The following is an 8,717-nucleotide window of genomic DNA, read 5'->3' on the forward strand; positions in this document are numbered from 1 at the left end:
CATTCTGCTTTTTAAGCCAGACATAAATCACTACTTTCAAGGATCCTCAATAAACACAACTGTCAATCAAAAGTGATCAGATTGCTTTCATTCTAATAATTAATTTGAATGCCTAAATTAGGTAAAATTTATTTTAGCATGCTATGGAAACCCAGAAAAAGAAATGGTCACACTGTCTATGAGCTGAAGCCACAGGGAAAAAAATTCAGGGAAAAGATCGTTATTTGATAAAGATCACAGGGAGAGTTATCGTCAGTTTACTTCTCTGTTTCTTTCCTAGATGTCTCCTCACTAAAGTCAAATGGAAGAAGCTTAAGATTTGAGTTGGTCTGGTGCCATAGCCTCTATGGCTTCTTTGGCTTCCCCTGCGTCTGTGCCTTTTTGAGAGTGAACCCTGGCCAGAGAACACTCACTTGTTCTTTCATGTTCCCAATTGTATCTAATAGGTGATGTGGAAGCAGCATAGCGTGACTTTCTCTGGCTATTACTCAATACCTGTGCATGATGACAACATTCATAAAGCACAGGGTGGGATATATTTTACATGCTCTTGAAGTAGTGTTTTCCACTTACATATTACTGGGAAAGAAGCAAGGAAGAAAGGCCAAGAGGCAAACAATCTTTCTCTGTAAGCAAAACACAGTTGGAGGTGATGCAAAGCAAAAGAATGTTTCTTTAGCCCATACCCGGAAGCCTACCATTTAAAATGTAAATTTTCTGTAATATTGTCATGGTATATTTTATTTAGACTTGTCTTAGCACTATTGGGTAATAGGGTAATAGTCTAAATATTGAGTTACTGAAATGCCGTTTAAATTGGAGGAAGCCTGCTTCAAAGAATGAGAGCCTTCAAATGGTAGAAACAGAATAACTGTATTAAAGCTCCCAACTTTGGGGAATTTAACACCAAATTGATGCAGCGCTCCCTTTTCTCATATTAATTCTCTTTATTATTTACAAGGTTATATATATCATAAATATTCTCAAGTAACTTGAGGCTGTAGCATTGACTTTCTGTGACATGGAGAACTAGAAATCCCTCTGGATTTCATTTTCTTCAATTATACTATGAGAAGTTTTAGAGAAGGCTACATAATTCCTTGTCTCACACCTGACTCCGAAATTAACTTAATATCTACGTATTCTGGGCACCTGGGTGGCCCAGTGGTTGAGCATCTGCCTTTAGCTCAGGTCGTGATCCCAGGGTCCTGGGATCGAGTCCCACATCAGGTTCTCCACAGGGAAACTGCTTCTCCCTCTGCCTATGTCTCTGCCTCTCTGTGTCTCTCATGAATAAATAAATAAAATCTTTAAAAAATATATCTACGTATCCCGTGGTAACAATATAGTTCTTTGTTTTTCAGATGGTTTAATGGGCATAAGAGACTGGGGATAAGAAGCTCAAAAAGATTCACCCTGTCATAGTGTTATAGGAAACATTACACAGTGTTTTTTATCTTGGTAGTTGTGGTAGACAGAATCATGTACCCCACCTCCTCAAAGTTGTCCAAGTCCTAATTACTGGAATCTGCCCTACATTGCATAACAAAGACTGCAGAGGAATAAAGGTTGTTAATCATCTGACCTTAAAGTAAAGACCATCTTGGATTATCCAATGTAATCATAAGAGTCCTTGTGGGTATGTGAAAGAAGGAGGCAGAACAGTCAGTGTCAAAGTGATGCAATGTGAGAAACACTCAAGGAGCTATTACTGGCCTTGAAGATGGAAAGAACCTAGGAAGCATAAGAGGCAAGAAAAGTTATTCTCCCATAGAGCTTCCAGAGAGGAAGGCTCACCTTGATTTTAGCCCAATGTGACCATTTAGGACTTCCAAACTATAGGCTTATAAGATAATAAATTTATTAATGAGTTACAAACAAAATAAATTTGTTAATAAATTGCTACTAAATTTAGTGTTTATTATCTTATAAGCCCATTTTTTCTTTTTTAAAAAAATATTTTATTTATTCATGAGAGACAGACAGAGGGACAGAGACATAGGCAGAGGGAGAAGCAGGAAGCCTGATGCAGGATTTGATCCCAGGACCCCGGGATCACACCCTGAGCCAAAGGCAGACACTCAACCACTGAGCCACCCAGATGTCCCCAACTTAATGATTTTTCAACTTTATGATGGTGCATTCAGTAAACATTGTACTTCAAATTTTGAATTTTGAACTTTTCCTGAGTGATGCTCTCTTGTGATGCTGGGCAGCAGTAGTGAGCTGCAGCTCCCAGACGTAACCTCATTTTATTTTAAGTCGAGGAAGATATGTACAACAAATTGTATAGTGCAGGGGCGCCTGGGTGGCTCAGTCAGTTACAAGTCTGTCTTTGGCTCAGGTCATAATCCTAGAGCCCTGGGATGGAGCCCTGCACCAAGCTCTCTGCTTAGTGGGGAGCCTGCTTCTCCCTCTCCTGGTTCCCCTGCAATGAGCTCGCTCTCTCTCTCTCTCTCTGTCAAATAAATAAATAAATAAAATCTTAAAAAAAAATCATATAGTGCATTTTGAGCTCAGTCTCTTTCTAGTATATGTTAATGTTTTGGTCTTTTTTGGACCTGTTTGTGGCATCCCACATAGACTGGCAGGGTGTGTGCTTCTTGTTTCAAGGGCCTTATTACTTATTTGTCTTAGGTCTTATCTCACACATTTGCTTTAAGTATAGTCTTTAAGTTCATGTAATCATCATTGAATTTCTTCAGAGATTTTCCTCCTTTTTTGAATTTTCTCTGCAAATACTGGCTGTGGAGTTGATTAACTATCTTCCTTACCTGTATGCTCACTCTCTGCTATATCTGTCAGGATCAACTCTAGTCTATTGTGTATAAATTGGAGGAGATTTTTAAAAAAGAATGTATAATTTCTTTCTTGGAATTAAAATTGAAAATGAAAGTTTCTATGTTTATTGCAGCACTATTTTTAAAAAATATTTTATTTATTTATTCATGAGAGATGCAGAGAGAGAGGGACAGAGACATAGGCCTCGGGAAAAGCAGGCTCCCTGTGGGAAGCCTGATGTAGGACTTGATCCCAGGACCCTGGGATCACACCCTGAGCCAAAGGTAGATGCTCAACCACTGAGCCACCCAGGCATCCCTATTGCAGCACTATTTATAATAGCTAAGGTATGGAGGCAACTCAGGTGTCCATCGATAGATGAAGCAATAAAGAAGATGTGTACATATACACAATGGAGCCATAAAAAGGAGAACTTGCCATTTGTGACAACATGACTGGACCTAGAGGATATTATGCTAAGTGAAATAAATCTGACAGAGAAAGACAAATATCATATGATTTCACTTATGTGGAATCTAAAAACTGGGGCCCCATGCCACTGCCTGCTTTTCTTCTGACTCTCCTCCATAATCAGGGTTGTGGGATCAAGCCCCCTGTTGGGCTCTGCACTCAGCATGGATTCTGCTTATCCCTCTCCCTCTGCTCTTTTCTCCCACCCCTTTGCATGCTCTCTCTCTCTTTCTCTCAAAATAAGTGTGTACATACACATGTATGTATGTGTGTGTGTGTGTTACATATGAAAATCAGTCTGCATTTTCATCAATTTGGGGGACCAGCAGTCAGTAGAATTGAAAGAATTCTGGTAGCAAACAGTCTTCTCTAGATATTTTCTTAAAGCAGTTAATTCAACCTATTTAAGCCATATGGGTTCCTGGACCCCATTAGGCAGAATGCTGGTGTCCACAAAATACTGAGTGAATATTGAAGGACTATGAAATCAGAAAAAGTGAACTTTAGGACGGAAGGGAGGGATATACTACCAGGATTACTTTTACTGCATTTAGGAGAGGGAAAAAACAGTCCTAAAACCTGCACTAATTATGGGCACTGATCACAAACATAGGACCACCCATGGGAAACTGAATATAAATTTGTTTTCATTATAACTCGTGTTTCGTGGGTTTTTTTGTTTTGTTTTGTTTTTTTGGAGGGGCTGCAGTGTGAACAGTTTACGTAAAGGGTGGGTGTGGAAATATTTATAAAGGAACATAAATAAAATGAGTTCTTACGTAACTTCCTCTGAATGAATCTTGCTAATGTTTTCTTGGCTTCTAAGCAATCTTTATCAAACTAGGAAGTGGTCAGCCAGACCTGGGGGAGACAAGACAATCAGTGGGTATGTAAACAACTGTATGTAAATCAGTAGGGGACTTATACAATTTCTTCTTCTTTTTTTTTCCCAAGGAAAACGTAAGTTTGCTTTATTTCAAAACAGTAACTTCTTCCATTGGAGCAGTGGCCAAAATTCAATACTGATACAAATATAAGTTCCTTAGGAGGTCAGAATATGTAATTCAGGCAAATTTTCTGAATTTTTTTAAAGGCAGAATTTTCAAATCATCAATTAGAAACAATGTAATCAACATATGTAAAATAAGTCACAGTTCAAGTTTAAGCTGAATAACATCTGCTAATATTGAGAACATTGCACATATTTTCAATGACTTAGATGTCTACCTATCTCCACTTCTTTTTACTAGATTTAAATAAATCCAAGTATTTACTCATGGTAGGAGATTCTGGCATTAACTATAGCTGAGTTTAACAGAAATACAGAAAACCATAAAGATTTATCAAACATTCACAAATGATCACTTAACAGCAATTCCTCAGAAGCTCTCAATGAGAAAGGCTGTTCCCCAAATAGCACCTAAGGTTTGCTGTATAATGTAATTCAACAGAACAGCACTCCGACCAATGATAAACAACTTACAGGAAATTATTTCGCCTATTCAATGTTTCACTATAGCTACTATATTCCACCAATATTAAAAATTTTAAAACCCTATTATGCTGCCATTTCCCATTAAGTAATTTTGCAATGAGTCATCTTTATGATGCCATTTATTCAACTGGAAAAAAATTTTTTCTCAGTGCTGAACAGCACTAAAGTGAAAGCAGCTTTCAGTCTTGGCTTTCCTTTAAACGAAAGCATTATGGAATTTTCAGCAGTAAACATTATCTGGTTCCTACTTGAACCCCATTTCCCAAGGAAATGAGATAGAGAATCTAAGGTAAAAGCCTTATTCAAGGCAAAAAGGTTCCAATCCTAAATATTTCACTCCAACAACCTGTGTTTCATCACTGAGTAGTAAATGATTACTGACAACTAATGATGGTAACAGTATTACCCTCACTGATGTCATTATTAAATTTTACATACTGTGTTATACCCAAATATATGCATAAGACATTTGTCCAGATAAATTAGTGTTAGGAATTAAAAACTCACAACTACAAATGTCCTTTCTTCTGAAATCTATATAAATGTTTTCAAGCCTAGAAACCTAAACATTATGACTACACATTAGAAACATGTTACCTCTGAATACACGTTATGGAAAACTTCAGAACTAATCTCATAAAATAAGAGAAACCCCACAAACTTAGGGTGCTTTTGTTATTGCTGAATCTAATTAGACTTAAAAGGATACCACTGAATACTAAATTCAGGTATTTACTAAATACTGTTGATTTCTACTAGCCAAACAGCCCTAACCAACCAACAGCTGGAACAAGGATAGTTTTTCTCGGCTCACTGTCTATTAGGAAGTTGAAACATTTTCAATTAAAGCCTTCATTTTTCCTGTAGACTTCAGCATGTGTGGCCCAAACAACACTATTTCTGAGGTGACCTCAGATGCAGGTTTTGGAATTCCTTTTTCAAATTCACCTTGACTTATCGCTTCGATGTCGATAAGCAAATTTCTTTTTCAGAGCCTCTGCTATGAGGGCAGCAGGGTAGCCCTCATAGCATCCACCGGTTTGGGCTTTATATCCTGTTCTGACCTTTTTTTACTGACTGCAGTTTTACACTATTCATATCTTTAAGGATCTCTAGCATTTTTGGCATATCAGATTTCTTTGGACTGCTCTTAACCAGAGTCTTTCCAGCACAAGCTTTTTTCTCTCTTCGCTCTTTTATTAAGTCAACAGAAGACACACTTTGGTGGAGCCCTGATGGGGGGAGGGGTGGGGGTGGTGAGGGAGGCCGGGAGACAGAGGGTGGTGCTGCAGCCACAGATGTGGTAGGTTCTAAATCACCTGCAGTGAGATTTTGCTGTTCTTGCAGGGTCACAATTTTGGCAATCTGTGCTCTGAGAGCAGCAAAGTTCATTTTCAAGGGCACGGATCTTCTGCAATGCTTCCTCATTTGCTAGTGCGGTCTTCTGTTGAGGCTCTTCTGGAGACAGACTTGGTAAGGAAAACTGTCTGCTTGGCTGCTTCTCAAAGAAAGGAATGTCATCCTGAAGGGGTTGCCTTGGTCTGACGTCTGTCCTTCGTCTCGTTGAACACTCTCCTTCTTCTTTAGCTACCCATCCAACATCAGCAAAGGACACCACTGCCTCTTCTCCTGGATGGCTGGGGCTCTGTTGTAGGTAAGCTGAAACCAAACTCTTGGACCAATATTAAAAATTGGTCTTGGACACTGGATCAGAGATAAGTTAGTACCAATTTTTCTTACGATACTTCGAGATGAACCATATGGCTTCCCAGACCAGAGTACCGATTGCATGCTTACTCCAACCTGTTGAAAAACCATCCTAATTAGTCGCTTAATCCAGCCAAGCATTTAGATGGCAAAGTGTCTCCAAATTTGCATTTCAAGTACTTCAGGCATATATAGCAGCACATGGTCCAATAAGCACACTCTGCCTCGTGGCAGCCAGGTGCCTTCTTGAGCTGCTCCAGCTTCCAGCTTGGCTCTCCCAGGGAGGTACTGACTTATACAATTTCTTAGACTTGAAAGGTTTCTTATCACATCTCAGCCTCTCCCGACCTTTTCATTTTCCTTTACCCTGAATTCATTGAGGCAATTAGGTATGCACACAAATTAAGAGTTTGAAACACTCAAGAGCAGTTTAGTAAGAAAGTAGAGATTTTCAACCCTACATAAAATGTCTGCCATGTAGATGAAGCTAAGCAGAGGAGAAATATAGTAATAATGCTTTGTTAAAAATATGATTCTTCCTAGATTGATCCTAAAATTGCCATTTATAAATTGCCCACTTTAATTACGGGTGAGTACAGTGGGGTACTTCAGTGAATAAAGTAGCAAATCCTAGAGGTGTGGTCCACCAATTCCCTAGTCCACATTATCTTTGGACAATCCTTAATGAGACTTTGAGGATTTTAATACATTGTTCGGAGTCTTGCACATCTGCCCCCTTCCCCTGCCAAAACTCTTGCCCACTTTTTAGATTACAAGGGCTGTGTAGATAACCCATTCAATGGTCCATGATTTTCAGTACTACTCCATTTCACTCACCATCTTCTTTCCTAGGCAACCGTTATCATTGTTTAGCTCTGTACTAGCTCATAAAATTTAACCCATGGTCTTTTCCACTAACTTCTGTACTTTTCTTTCCCACCTTAACTTATACTTCATTACATTCCTACCACATGCAAGCCTAATTCCTTATTCCTCAATTTTATTTCAGTCAGTCAATCTTGAGTTTTCTTTCTTTCTGATCACACATTCTTATCACCCAGAGTTAACTTTTCCCAATATTTTGGTATATAATATCAAATATCTTAACTTGAACAGAAATTTTATTTCTTTTTTATGAACTCAAACCCATGAATTCTTTATTGCTTATAATTTTAAATCTTTTAAAAATATATTTTATTTATTTACTCATGAGAGACACACAGAGAGAGGCAGAGACATAGGCAGAGGGAGAAGCAGGCTCCATGTAGGGAGCCTGATGTGGGACTCGATCCCAGAACCCCGGGATCACACCCTGAGCCAAAGGCAGACGTTCAACCGCTGAGCCACCCAGGCATCCCTATAATTTTAAATTTTGATGAAAACTCCCTCACTATAAACTCTACATCCTATCCTATACAAAGCTAATTATATAGCTTTTCATTTCACAATTGGGCCTTCAGTACAATCAGGAATTGACTGAGAGAAAACTCTTTAATAAGCCAATAGCTGAGAAGCAGCAGAGAGTGAGGTGGCACAGGCTAGGCAGATTAACAGGACATCAGTTGGCTCACTCCCCACCCTCTGCAACCATCCTTCCTTTAGCAAAACCCCTACCTTAATTTCAGATGAGAAATTTTTACTTTCTTAAAACAAAAGATAATTCTATAAAATGAACCAATCATCAAATGAAAAGAATTTATAGAAATGAAACACCTGATGCTGACAATAATGAATTCAGTATGTGTAGAAAACTGAACTCAAGAAATTTTTCTGGAAAGTAGAATAAAAGACATGTGAGGAAAATGGGAAATAAAAGATGAAAGAATCAGAGAAATCCAGGAGATCTAATTTCTAATAAATAGGAGGTTTGCAAAGAGAAAAACAACAACAATATAGGAAATTTTGCTTTACACATTTTAAATTATACATAAAATGTCTGACAGTATAAAGAAGTTAATGAGTACCAACCTAAAAAGTGAGAACAGACCCAAACCATAGTGTTATGAAATTTGGGAATTTCATAGTGATGAAGTGATGAAGAATGAAGTAATGAAGAAGAGAACGTAAAGGTTTCCAGAGATAAGGTGAAAAGTTAAGTCATAATTAAAATCAAACAAAATTGGGGCACCTGAGTAGCTCAGTTGGTTAGGCATCTGGCCCTTGGTTTCAGCTCTGGTCATGATCTCAGGATTGTGAGATTGAGCCCTTCATTGGGCTTCATGCTCTAAGCTCCTGAGCTCCATGCTCATCACTAAGTCTGCTT

General features: G+C 38.4%; 1 pseudogene; it reads right to left on the reverse strand.

Annotated features, from left to right (window-relative positions):
- Positions 1-5,432: 5,432 nt before the first annotated feature.
- On the reverse strand, positions 5,433-6,720 carry LOC144315231 (mitochondrial fission regulator 1 pseudogene; annotated as a pseudogene).
- Positions 6,721-8,717: the final 1,997 nt, after the last annotated feature.

Source organism: Canis aureus, chromosome 6 (genome assembly GCF_053574225.1).
Source record: "Canis aureus isolate CA01 chromosome 6, VMU_Caureus_v.1.0, whole genome shotgun sequence".
Taxonomy (NCBI): Eukaryota; Metazoa; Chordata; class Mammalia; order Carnivora; family Canidae; genus Canis; species Canis aureus.